This window comes from Pararge aegeria, chromosome 16 (genome assembly GCF_905163445.1).
Source record: "Pararge aegeria chromosome 16, ilParAegt1.1, whole genome shotgun sequence".
In the NCBI taxonomy this organism is placed as follows: Eukaryota; Metazoa; Arthropoda; class Insecta; order Lepidoptera; family Nymphalidae; genus Pararge; species Pararge aegeria.
Window position 1 is genome coordinate 3,707,415 of NC_053195.1, and position 14,684 is coordinate 3,722,098.

At 34.4% G+C, this 14,684-nt stretch overlaps 1 protein-coding gene across 2 annotated transcripts in view; it reads left to right on the forward strand.

Annotated features, from left to right (window-relative positions):
* Positions 1-3,008: 3,008 nt before the first annotated feature.
* The window catches only part of LOC120630347 (prolactin-releasing peptide receptor-like), a 169,527-nt gene continuing 157,851 nt past the window's right edge, over positions 3,009-14,684 (forward strand). For both annotated transcript variants that reach the window (XR_005659023.1, XM_039899546.1), the window contains exon 1: positions 3,009-3,212. The gene's annotated coding sequence lies outside the window, so the exon portion shown is untranslated. The remainder of the gene's footprint in view (positions 3,213-14,684) is intronic.

Sequence of the window (14,684 nt, forward strand, 5' to 3'; positions counted from 1 at the left end):
AAATTCAAAATTCAAAATTTATTTATTTAACTTATAAAAGCAAACACTCGCATTTATTTTTTGGTTAGGATTGGCTGTTGGTTCAATCTCAGTTCATTACAAATCCCAGACAATAAAATACCAACACAGGATATAATTATCATCTATTTTAATTATAATTACTTGAAACAAACATTAATTCCGATCATGACATCGCCATATTGTCTTTGAAATGTAAAGATATCCTTTGCGGAGTTGAGTATATATAAGCCACAATATGTACGCTTATAATAATAATGTGTAAACGTAATTTTAGATCTGCCAATTAATACGTTAAAACAACGAAATTTTGAGTTGGGTTATATGCTTGAATCACCTTTCTAAGTCCTTTCTTTTGGTTCATAACCATATCAAACGATTGATGCCCACTGCTGGACACAGGTCTTTTGGAGGGAGTTTAAATCCATGGTATTGTGCTACTTGTGTCCAATCGCTCCCTGAACCGCGCTTGATGTCCACCTCGTATAGGATTAGCCAATCCGACCCCGCACCCCCACTGGTTAGCGTATGGGGTCCCCATTCCAGCACCTTGGAACTGTTAACCAAACCAACGTCCATCAGTTCTTCGAGTTTTGTGCCCACTGCCACTTAAGAGTACACAACTCTTTGAGCTACGTAAGTAACTCTGATTCCTTTACAGATCTTCTCATTTCTGATTTAATCACGTAAAGAGACTCCAAGCATAGCTCTCTCCATCGCCCTCTGAGTGACCCTGAACCTTATTGTGAGACCCATAATAAGCGACCACAGCAAGCGGCATAAAAATTCAAAATTCATTTATAAATAGGCCCAGTTTATAAGCACTTTGGAACGTCCACCGGTTCGGAAGGCAGATTCCACTGAGAAGAGAACTGATTGCTCTTTTTCAACATCATTTTATACTTTAACAATCTTTAGATTTTTTCTGTTTTGTGAGAGATGAGAGCGGAGCGGCCTGCTTCCAAGCAGCCTTGTCATAATTAGTGGGATTTGGAAATTCCTACAAAAGTCCTTCCAAGAGTCTATCAGTTGATATGATGATGAAGGTTTACATCAGAGTTTTCTATAAAAACTTCAATTTGGTAGAAGATCGTGAAATTGGTTGTTTTGTGAGGGGAATTGTCGACTAGAATAGGTACTTATCTAAGTTTTTATGACCACCGTTACGACTCAAAGCGGCGTATAAAATACATAATATCTGTATCGAAAGACTTTGATTATCCTGTCAGAACCACAGAAAGGTCACTAAGGTGAAAAATAGCTTGCAACTTTAAAATGTCTGGTCTGGGCTTGTTTCGGTCGTGGCTGATAACCGCTCTACCGGAAATGACGTGCCAACATCGATTTAGCGTTTCGCGTAAAAATCTGTTAATTGATTTCAATATAACTATGATATCCCTAACAGGTAAGATCGTCATCTCCATCAACACCTACCCTACTTGAGATTACAAGGCTACTACGTAGAAGTACTCCTTAGTACAACATGTTGGAAGGCATCAAGAAAGTATTTCTCTTGAAAGAAGAGTTAAAACTTACTAAGGAGGTTCTTATGAAAAGAATATAAATAAAATCATACAAACGAAAACAAAAACAGAAAAACTGCTTTTATTGCAACGTCAACTACTAAGTGCTTGTGCTGGCACTCAAGGATTGTTTTGGTAAGTGCCATAATGTTATTTAAAGCACTGGATGGATAATGAACTTTTCCAGTTTAAAATCTAAATACACGGATGAAACTTTATTGGACCACAGACTCCGAAACAAAGTCGCAAGCATCAGCTAGTCACACAATAAGGTAATGAAGAAAAAACTCATATGTGCTGATACTTATTCTACAGAGACGAAGCTGACAAGAAACTCAGTCGTGGCTCTTTTCCAACAGCATTTTAAGTTTTATGCAAGTGACATTTATACTTTAGTTTTGACGGCCCATTGGCGCAGTGGGCAGCGGTCCTGCTTTCTGAGCCCAAGGCCGTAGGGCCTGGGTATTTATAATATTCATATTATAAAGATTTATTCACAAAAATATTCATCAGTCATCTACGTATCCATACTAGCTACGGGGTTTAATAAAATTATTCATAAGCTCATCAATTATAATACTATCAAAATTAAGCTTTATTTGCTATACTCCGCGAAAAGCAGGAGAATCTGTGTGGTGTAATTTATAATTTCTTCAATCCTTATACCCCACACCAAACAGATCTACGGCAATATACCCTTTACAATGAATAATTGTTAAGTCAACATCTCCTGATTGATTGATTAATTAATTTTGATAATATATCATGGATTTCCGCAAAGTAACGCCTGCTTCTATCCAATAATTATAATACTCGTAATAAAAATAATTATACTATTACTATTACTATTATACCTTCTATCAGAGTGAAATAATTCATTCTCATCAGAAGTATAACTTCAAAAATATAGTGATGATACAGTTTCATAAAGCAAAAACAATCATATTTTTTATAGGAGAATTGAAGTATAATTTTAGTTACTTACTAACAGACCGTAAAATATATCGATAGGGAATGCACTTGAGATAAATGTCGAAGATATTATCCTATCATAAAATTTGTACTGAAATATAAAACAATATTATGTAATATAGATAAAAAAAAGTTATGAATTGTAAACAATCTAATGCGAATCTAAAGAAACCACTGTATTTTTCTTTACAGTATTTTAGTTCCTATTTTGTTAGTTTCAATATAGTACTCATTCAAACTGTTAACGGAGTTTCCCAGTCATAGTTACCTAGTAGGGCATCGTCAACATTTTTAAATCAAACGCAAGAATTCTGGTAAAAATCTACGTTAACAACATTTAGATAAAAATGTAAATTACTCTATAAAATACATCTTATGTCATACCACAATAAATAAAAAGATAATATATTAAATGAATCCATGGTATCAGCACGGACGATGCGCCAGTATATTTCAAACCATCGTGGTGGAAGCACGGTACGCGGTTGTGCTCCTCATACGCGGGAAAATTTAACAGAAAAGTTGACGCTGAAAAGTTTTGAAAAAGGAACATAGTCGAGTTATTTTCCAACTAACTTTTTATAACCAATGTTATAGTTTCCTTATCAAGTTTTGGATTTATAAAAATAAAAGTTAAGTGTCTGTTTTAGTTCCGAATGATATAAAAAGTTAAATTGCTGACCCGAGAACATTAAATTGGTGAGTTAATTTACTCTAGTTATAAAATTGACTTATTTATAATATAATTGGGTAATCTTTTAAGTTTCAATTTTAAATTAATTCCTGGCAATTTTCGGTATGAGAAATCAAATTATATATAACTGTATAAAGGAAGGATTATTAGAAAAATATATGTTTTTATTGTATATTCCTGTAGAAGCTTCAAGAACCTCCATGGAATGAAGCGTATATAGTGCATTGTAGACCCTCAACAATTGGGTAGGTGCATTTCACGACGATTTAACCAGTTCCTTATATTTTAATTTAATTAAGAGTAATCCAGTTAATCACTTAACATTAAATATTTTTTTTACTACTTAGATATTTATTTCAACAGTTGTGAAAACAGTACATATACAACATGGTAATAGTAATAAAGGGTAAGTAACATTTGCTAAAATTATATTATTCTCAAGTATTCAGGGCCTTTTGATCTGTATGTCACGAGGCCCTAGATTTGATACCCGGGTCGGCAGTAGAATTGTAAACGTATTAGATTTTTATCGGTAACATAAAAAACTAACTAAACTCAGTATTACTCGGTACCACAGTGAATTTAGCAATCAGGCGATTGCCAATCCAATTCCTCTCAAACCACGGTAAGCCGTCCTGTTTATCATTACACGTGATATTAATCATCCACAACCCCGCATTAAAGCAGCGTGGTGGGCTTTAAAGCGTGTATGCTCTTAAATCCTCTCTCCTTAAGAGAATAGGGATGTGCCCAGTATTGGGACGTTAATTTATTGATGATAATGTTTATACCAATTAGCAAATCATTCATCTATTTGTAAGATAATTTTAGAACACAGGCTCACCATGCTGCTGCAATGTATGATGGGGGTTCTCGATGTTCTTTTTTTTGAAATAACATGATAAAACTAAAAAAAATATAATATTTTTTTTTTTTTAATTTTATTAAATTTTCAAAGTGGATAAAAGCGACCTACCTGCATCACATGCGATCTTTGGTGATAGTTGATTGTGTGCGTTAATTAATGCGTTTGTAAATAACAAGAAACAAATAAGTTGATAATGCCACAAAATTGCACCTTAAGGTGCTGGAATGGCGACCCCGCACCAGTAACCGACGGTCGGCTCCCAACGAGGTGGACAGGTGACATCAGGCGAGTCGCTGGGAGCCGCTGAAGGCAAGCGGCCCAGGACCGTGGATTGTGGAACTCCCTACAAAAGACCTATGTCCAGCAGTGGACGTCAATCGGATGAATTGATGATGATGATGGTGATTCTATAAATAAATATTTCAAGCAAAAATCAAAGAAGATCGTAATTCAAATTCCAAAGGACGGAGGTAACAAAACTATTAAGATAAAATTAACTGGAGAAGTGAATACTTTTTTCTTCCTAATTAAATGAGGTAGGTATCTACGAAATTAAAAGCCAGTTATATTATTATTTTATGACATATTTATTTTTTTACAATTTTTATGTTAAAAAGGACTCTTAATTATACGTTAGTTAAGTTCGTTGTGACTGCCGATCGGCGCAGTTTTCTGCAACCCTGCTCTCTGAGACAAAGGCCGTGGGTTCGATTTCCATAACAGGAAATGCCGACGAAACCGGAGCATCCTCAGGAGATGTTGACTTTATTATATTGCACACTTACATATTATATTTATTATAATTACACCATACAGATTCTCCTGCTTTTCGCGAAGTATAGTCAATTAAGCTTAATTTTCATTGCATTGAAGCCGGGGCGGGTTGCTAGTTATTTTATTAATGGGAAAGTGTGTCAGTGTGTTTGTTGTCACTGCACACCGATCTTAATGAAATATGGCACATATTGCTTGCCTCCTAATGATGGACATATGATTTTTATCACAGAAAACCACGCGGGAAATATACCCGCGGCATTTAGAACAATACTCTTCGTTATATATGCATGGCTGTGTAGCTAATATAGGCAAAATTTTGCATTGTGATAGCTTCCGTCCTAGAGACATAGGATATTTTTTCTCCCGCAACAAAAAATGGTTTCCGCGATATTTTTATTATATTTGAGCTTTTATTGGGAATAAAAATGTGGTTTCCTGATTTTATTTTAATGATTTCGTTTATCTTATCTAAACTAGCACAGTAATTCAATTTCAATTGCACAAGGTTCAATTATAATTTGTATTGAAAGCACAATCGTTCTTTAATACAAACATTGTAATACAAAATATGTTTTGATGTTTCAGCACTATTTCAGATTGATTTTCACAAATGATCGAGTTTCACAATTATTATGTTAGGATAATTCCGAAACTAAATATTGAGTTGCGAAATTCAGGTAACCATTTCACGTTACACGCTTAATAATACAACAATATTATTTTACTCCAACACAGAACGACCTGGCCTTCAGTTCTTAATTTCTTTAGATAAATCTTAAAAAAATCTTGCGAAACTTATTTTTTTAAAGTTTTACCTTGTAAAAGCTTTTGTACGAAGATCAGTATGGTATGGAGTATGTATAAGGATTGAAGAAATTATAAATTACACCATACAGATTCTCCTGCTTTTCGCAGAATGTAGAAAATTAAGCTTAATTTTCATAATAAACATATTATATTATGAGAATTACATACATTGAAACACATGCGCATTTATCACTAGTTAAAATTCAAAATCCGCTGTTTTATGAATACCTATCACCCGTGTAACACGTGCTACTATCTCACAAATGAGATTACAATGAGATTAAATTCTCCATGTTATCTGTATATTTGATCGATACAAAATTCGGAGATATGTGCAAGCCTTATTGCTAATAAAATGACTTTTCGTATCTCTGACAAGTTTTGCACGCGGTTAGTTCCCAGCTACTTCATGAGCTATGAAAACCAGTGTTACTTGAGCCGGATGCAATATGTAACGTGGTTGCTTAGCATTTAATTTAATTTTCCGCCACTTGCTCGGGAATTGCTGCTTTAATAAAAAAACTGTTCTGAGAGGATCGATGAGTTTTCGGAATGCAACGAAATGACACGCCGGTAATAAAAAATGCTGGACAGTTTAAGTTGCCAGTAATATTTATTTTATTTTATTTATTTATGTACAAAAAAGTTTACAAAAAAATACTTATAGCTAGCATCAGAAGACCAGCCAGGTTTGAAATATATGCTAACAGAGAATTAAGTCTAGGTACGTTAACTACAGAACATTATTGCCAGTTTAACATGTTCTGTATAAAAATGATCATATGTGCTTAAAGTGATAAAAGTGCTTAACTTAAAAAGAAGGATTTCAGTTTTTTCTTAATATTACGAGGATTAATATCGTCTCGTACATCATCAGGTAATTCATTAATTAGGCGAGGAACTAGGTAAACGTTCATTAGCTAAAATATCTATCAGTAGTAGTAGCAATATTTGTCTATTATTTAATTTATGTCCATAAAAATATATCAAAATTTAAAAAGAAAATGGACTGTAACAATATAAATATTAGAAGCAAAAATAAACTCGTTGTGCAGTTTAATAGGCTACACAAAATTGCAAATTCATTCAAGGGCAATTGTATATTATTTTATAACAAATTACCAAATGAAATCTTTGAGATGTCTCTCAATAAGTTCAAAGTGTATATAAAACGTAAGCTTACAGAAAAATCCTATTATAATATTAAGGACTACTTAAGCGATAAAAAAGCTTGGGTGTGAATTGCTCTAGCTTCATAGCTTAATATAAATTTACTGGAAGGTGATAACAAAAAAAATTTACCCGGCTAAGTTTGTTGTGGGCTCTTCTTAGACCAGGGCGCGTTTGGAACCCTCGTAGCTTTAGCTTTAAGTTATCACCATCCCCTTACAATTATGTAAACAAATATGTATGAACGCTTCATAAGTGCCTGTGATAGGCCTACATGAATTAAGAAATTTTGAATTTGAATTTGTCACAGCGCTCGTTCGGCGAAGTACTAACGCCATGCTTATATCTGCCGCCAAACAGCATTGGTGCGATGCTGAGTTGCGGTCTGAAAGGCGCAGTTGCCGCTGTAATTACACGCACATGATACTTAACACCTACGCCTCAAGTTAATGGACGTTTTCCCAGCATGCCCTGCGAAGTCTTGCGTTGTTTTTAGGCGATGGTATTCAATTCAGGTAATATAGAATTACCTTCAATACTTTGAGAATGATTGGCACTAACAGATTCAATCGTTATATAAAGAAAGCACTAATAAATCGATACGACTCCCCAATTTACAAGTTGTATATTAAACTCCTTTTCTTCTAATAATTTAAAATGACATTGTGAGATAGTGATATCAAAAAAAAAAACACCCGGCTAAGTTTGTTGTGGGCTTCTTCTTAGACCAGGACGCGTTTGGAACCCTCGTAGCTTTAGTTTTAAGTTTACTAATGTGGTTATCGCCATCATCTCACTACCGTGTAATTCTTATGTACGCATCAAAAGTGCCACCTACGGGCCTACTTGAATAAAGATATTTTTGACTTTTGACTTTGACTTTGACTCCACGTAGGGTTGCCTTGACGCAGAAATTTTAATTTGTAACTTTTTTTATATTTTTTTATATTCGATATTAATATTTAATGTAAGTTTTTTTTTTTTTATTTAGTTTAGTTTTTAATTATTCTATTTATGTTATAGTGTAGTGTGTAGTGATGGGTCATAGATACCAAATAAATAATTATACAAGTTAGTATAATTATTATACAAGAAAGGTATGTATATGCTTTTTGCGGAGTATAGCAAATCAAGTTTAATTGACATAAGTACCTGAAAATACCTACCTGTGAAGACAAAAGCTATTCAATAATTTACCGGCTACTAAGAGTCTGTGTGCTAAGGCAGTCTTGGATTTCATTACAAACATCAAATAATTGTGGGCTGGACAGATAATCAATCTACTCTTATGTCATAAGTGTATTGCCCTCTAATACATGAAGGTCAGTTAGTGATCACTCGATTAGCGGTTATCAACAGTTTATGAAAGCCAATCAAAGTTTTTTTTCAACAGAGAGGTTTGTTTTTTCTTTTTTTGTATTCCACTATAGGCTAGCAGTTGGCTGCAATCTCACCTGGTGGTAAGCTAAGATGCAGTCTAAGATGTTAGAGGGCTAACCTGTTAGGGATTATGATAGGTAGTCATAAATCACACAAACATGTAATCGGTTTCTACGCGACATCGCACCGGAACACTAAATCACTTAGCAGCACGTCTTTGTCGACAGGGTGGTAACTAGACACGGTCAAAGCCTCCCAGATGAGACCAGAAAAAAATCTGAAATTATAAATTCCCAAATTGGCCTTGGCCGGAACTCGAACCTGGGACCTCCTACTTAACAGAGCTCACCGTTACGCCAGGGAGGTCGTCAAATATAAAGGTGTACTATTATTGGTATTTCTACTTTGACTTTTTGATAAATAAACTTACTTATCCATACTACATATCCATCATTCTTAGCTCATTAGACGCCTGCTGCGCAAATATATGCCAAGATATTCCACTTTCATCATTGAATTCCGCAAAGTAACGTCTGCTTCTATCCAATACTATTTGGTAAGTTAACCATAATACAAAAGCCGTTTAAGCTTGAATTAGCAAAAACGTATATAAAGTAGAACGTACCGGTACTTTACATAAGTTCCAAGAGCCTAGCAGAAATCGGCTAGAATGGACAATGTGTAGCCGAATCGTCAAGCATTTTTTTGTTGCCGGATTAAGGCTGCCTGTCAACTAGTGCGGTGACGAACTTGAGGAGCGGAGCATAGCAAATTCCGGCCAATAGAATCTATAATCCGCTCCATTCTCTATGTCTTCAGTGGATCGTATAGTTTATGGAAAAATCATACATTGTAAATGCAGAGCGGTTAGCGTATCTCGGAAACGAAGCGGGGAAGCGGTTTTATGTTATATATATGTTGGTGGATATATTATATACTTACGACTACCGGATGCCAGCAACTTAGCTAAACTTATTATGGAAGCTCTATACAGTCTGGTGTATTAAGAGTGAGGAAATTATTAATTAAGCCGTGCATATTTGACGGGAGTTTATTTTAGAAGATCTGTACAAATGGTAATGGGTTAACAGGACGTTAAATACAAGAGTATTTAACGTCCTGTTAACCTATTACCCGCCCACTCATACTACTACGTACTACTATAATGTGGGAGGAGACCCGTGCCCTGCAGTGGGCCGGTTATCAGTTGATATGATGATGATGATGAAGATAATTTGGCTTCATATTATGATCAGTGAAATTCTGTTAAAATTACTAGTCCTTGTAAACTATATTAAATTCTAACTGTGACACAATTTATATTACAATTCCAATGTCTCGCTTCAGGGTAGAATTGCCACTACAAGTATTAAATTAAAACTTTGTTACGAAGTTGAAACAGTGCGTTAACACAAGAAATAGGTACTCGTGGCTTGTAACTTTTTGATTTTATTTAGTTAGAAAAGTTAGTTTTTATGTGACGCAATATTAATGTCGCCCTTACCTTAATTTGCATTATATATTATATATCTTATATCTTTAAACGAGCGATTCATATATATATATAATCGGAATCTCGGAATCGGCTCCAACGATTTTCATGAAATTTAGTATACGGGGGGTTTCGGGGGCGATAAATCGATCTAGCTAGGATTCATTTTTAGAAAATGACATTTTATTCGTGTTTTCCGGTAATAACCGATTTGGTGCAGACGAAGTTGCACGGGTCAGCTAGTTTGCATTATATACTAATCCTCTATAATGTAATATTTTGTGACCTTTTATCTCGCAAGTTTGCACATTAAAAATATGGAAAATAGAGTTTATAAAAATAATATAGAAAATTTCAGTTTCTAAACCAGCACTGCGTTTGTAAAAATATGCAGTAATGGCTTCCAGCCCGCTAACTCGCATTAGAGCATCGTTGTTTATGCTCTAAATCTTTCTGCCTACGAGAGAGGAAGTCTGCGCTCACTAGCGACGTAAAATGAGAAACTTGTAACGTAAAATACTTCAGTATCCTATCCGGAACAAATGTGAACAAATGTGTACTTTTTTATTCAAATCATATAATATTTGGTATCTTCCTGGAAGGCGCTGGAAACAAGCGGCCCAGGACCGCTGACTTTGGAAAATTCAAGGCAGGAGAAAATTCTCTCCCCGGGGAAAGGCTAGAAATGTATCTTCCCCCACAGATGTATCAACTCTCAGAGTACTGGCACACAAGTGAAAATAATATCCGAATATATAAATGATATATATATAATATATATGTCCCCGAGGGGTATGTGAGGTGGAGGCGACGTCCGTCACTGCTGGAAGTACCGATTGGGCGGACATATTTATTAAAAGAGGCACCAATGACGCGCGCCCTCCGCATCCTCAATGTCATATCCGAGCAATGTGATTTGTATTGTTGCGCTCTGAGTGAATTCACAAGGATCGCAATGTGGGTTATTTGTTACAGGTATAGGTAATTAAATATTATAATGTTAAGATTATTTTAAAAAAGAAAGCTACACTGTCGCATTAGGTTTAAGAATTCTGTAATGATAGTGTTAGAATAAGAATATAAATAAATAAATATATAATATATATATACATAATGTGTAATAATTGAAGGGCACCCCCCTTTAATGCCTGCTAAATCACTGGAACATGGAATAGGAGAAGTTTACCCCCGTTTATTAATGCGCATACATTATTTGGATATTATTTCCACTTGTGTGTTAGTGCTCTGAGAGTTGATAAAGCTGTGGGAGAAGATAAATTTATATCCTTTCCCCGGGGATATAATTGTCTCCTGCCCATGCTAGCCATGCTGTCAGGGGATATAATCGGGGGATATAATTTTTATCTCCTGAATGTGCTAGCTTTGCTGTGGCCAACGATCTTCGTCCCCGTTTATTACGGTTTCTTTACAAATCCCGTGGAGACCATTTTTGTTGTCCTGGTAGTATCTCCGTACTCTCAATTAACTCTATGCAAAGAACCAAGTTGATTTGTTGCTTAATAAGGGCGTTAAGTAATGACAAACAAACACACTTTCGCATTAATAATAAAAGCAATGATTTAAAAGAAAAATATATTTTCAACAACATCAGTACCTAATGCTTGCCTACTTCAGGATTAAAAAGTGTCACTCCATTATAGAAGTTCGATGGAAAAATAGTTTGAAAGTTGATAGATAGAGTTGCTAACTTCGCAAACAAAAAGAACTTGAAAGTTTGATAGCGTCGCGTTACATAGAAGTTAGAGCGACCTCGTCCATCCAATACAAACAATCTTTATAATACAAAGTGATCAAGTTATTGCTGAGAACATAGTAACGATCTGAACTTTTTTGAGCTTTAAATGTCATCAAAGAATCTAAAGTCGATAAAATGTTAATTGACTAAAGTTTTCATTCCATATCCAACCTATAAAAATAATAGCTAAAGGTGTTTTGTTTGTAGACAATTATTGTTTTTAAACCCGTAAGAATACTTTTGAAATGCCTAAAAAAAGACTAGAACAACGTTGTAAACTAAAACGAGACCTAAAATGCTTCGTTGCAGCCTTTAAGGCTTAAAAGTATATTCCCTTCCCCTAAAGTACTGTTTATTTTCACGTCATATTTAAATAAATAACTAAGAAAACCTTACTGCGTTATTATTTCCTAACTTTGCATTCTTTTTTTCTTTATAAATTTAATAATAGTATGAATAAATTTATATAGTTTTATTTTATACTATAGAGAAAATTAAAAAACACGCAAGTACAATAGAGCGATAAAGAAGAAGGTACAATTCTCGTGTGGTAATAGTATTCGGGGGGACACTCCTCTGAATCGGCTTGTCCGATTCTTATGAATTTTTTTTTAGGTCGCATATTCGGTAGGTCTGAGAGATAAGATGAACCCATCTATTAATATTTTAATTTATTTTTCGACAATAGCATCCTAAAATATTTTTAATTTAGCATCCTAAATAAGAGAGAATGAGTTCGTGGGCAGCAGCACATACGCATAATATATTATGATTAGGAAAAAAATACATATCACATGGTATATAAAAATTATATATATTAATGGGAATACACTACTGTATTATATACACAAATAGATAAAACCCTCAAAACATACAAAATACGAAAGAGTTAAATTACTTCAAGATATTGTCAATTATTAGATATATATTGATCGAACCTCATTTTTGAATACTTAAGCATCATAAAAGAGGCACCATTTTATATATACCACGTAACACTCAGTATTTTTTTTTATACCACGACAATACACATATCGCCATCTAGCCCCAAAGTAAGCATAGCTTGTGTTATGGTTATGAGACTCAAAAAGCAGGGTCGCTACCCACTGCGCCAATCGGCCGACAACTAAATCTATATCTATACTTATAATAAAACTGTAACTGGAAGGTTTCAGTACATTTAATATATTTTGAAAATTTTGACCGGGGGATACTGAGTCACAAAAAGATTTTTATTTAATTTTTGTCTGTCTGTCTGTCTATCCGGGCATCACGTGAAAACTACTGAACGGATTTAAATAAAATTTGCCATTATGGTAGCTGGTATTCCAGGTCAACATATAGGATACTTTTTATCCCGGTAAACAATAAGTTTCCTCCGTGATATGGGATGAAATTTTTTATCAATTTTACTTTATAGCTCCGTTAAATTTTGACCAATTTTTATAATTCTTTTTTTATTTCAAAGTGGATACTATCAAGCATGTTCTGTCATTTTTAATGAAGAACTGATAAATATTGTCGGAGATAAAGGACATAACTCTTCACAGATATATAGCAAGTCGCGAGGCATATGGGTACAACGATCGAATGCATGCGTATCATCCTACTAAATACTAATATTTTAAATGCGAAAGAAATGAAGTAATATAAATATTAAGTTTGATTATATACCTGCAAATTCAGTTTTAAAATATTCAAATTGAACCTATCGCTTAGAAGTTGCGACGGGTATATAATAACACGTACGGCCGCGAATAACATAGTTTGGAAATAAAACAGGTCCACCTCGTAGGTAGCGCTGCAATTAGTTTCTAGGTTTTTTTCTAGGTGCAGACGACGTTGCGCGGGTTAAATAAAGAATAATGGTAAAAAATAAAAACATTGACATATTACTACAATTCAGACATATTGATTGGATAACATTTGCTTTTTTCTTCGTATTCAGATAATAACAAAAACCCTACTATAAAAATATATTAATACATCGAGAGCAAACAAACTCAGCAACTGAGACATCCCTTCCATTATTCCTATTTGTTGACATGGAAAACTTAGTTCGGTTTCACGTTGGGCCATCAAGCGACGCATGCACCTAAGAGTAGACTTAGTTCTCGTTTACGTTTACGTTTGTACTATACACAGGATTTTAGAATCATTCAGTAAAAGAGAACTTTAAACTCTTACCTTGATATACTGCCTCATAAATATTTAACGTCGAAATAGATAAGTGTGTTATAATATATAAGTGTGTTAGTAGATAAGATCTCAGAGTGTGAAACAATACTATTCTAAAGTTCTGCCACGTTTATTTAAAAGGCTATTATAGCTAAATCTATATATATAAAAGAAAGTTGTGTTAGTTACACCATTTATAACTCAAGAACGGCTGGACCAATTTTTATGATATTTAATTTTTTGCATTCCTCTTAGACCGGAATAGGATAATAAGTATTAAAATATAACATTCATCAAAAAAAAAGATCCGCGGTACGAAGTTCGCCGGGACATAATAAATAAATATACTACAACAATACACACATCGCCATCTAGCCACACAGTAAGCGTAGCTTGTATTATGGGTACTAAGATAGCTGATGAATATTTCTTAATGAATAATATACATAAATACTAATAACATAGATATAAACACCCAGACACTGAAAAACATTCAAGTTCTTCACACAAACATTTTCCAATTGTGGGAATCGAATCCACGGCCTTGGACTCAGCAAGCAGGGTCGCTGCCTACTGCGCCAGTCGGTAGTCAAAAGCTAAACAATAGAATAGCATCAAAAAAATATATTCTATAGTTCGTTTTCGAGAAAATGGTCAATCATCGATTTCCCAACCTGCTTGCTACTTGATTTCACTTGAAATTATATCTTCTATTAACTAGCTGGCAGATGTAATTAATCCACGCCCAGTTACGAAGCGGCAACTACCAGGTCCAATTGTATTTTCATAACGTCCGGGATCCCATTGAAATTCACGCATAAAATTTCATCAAAATCGGTCCAGCGTTTAGGAGGAGGAGGTGTCAAACACACCTACAACTACATTTTAATATTATTATCGACTTTATTTTTATTTAAGGACGCTTTAACTTTTAAATTTATGTATCTTTTTTATTGCTTCATTTAGGACCCATTGGTCTGATCGTATTTCGGCAGAGGGGATTGTTATTATAGTTTTTGCCTCTTCAAGAAATAGGTCGCACCGTTGTT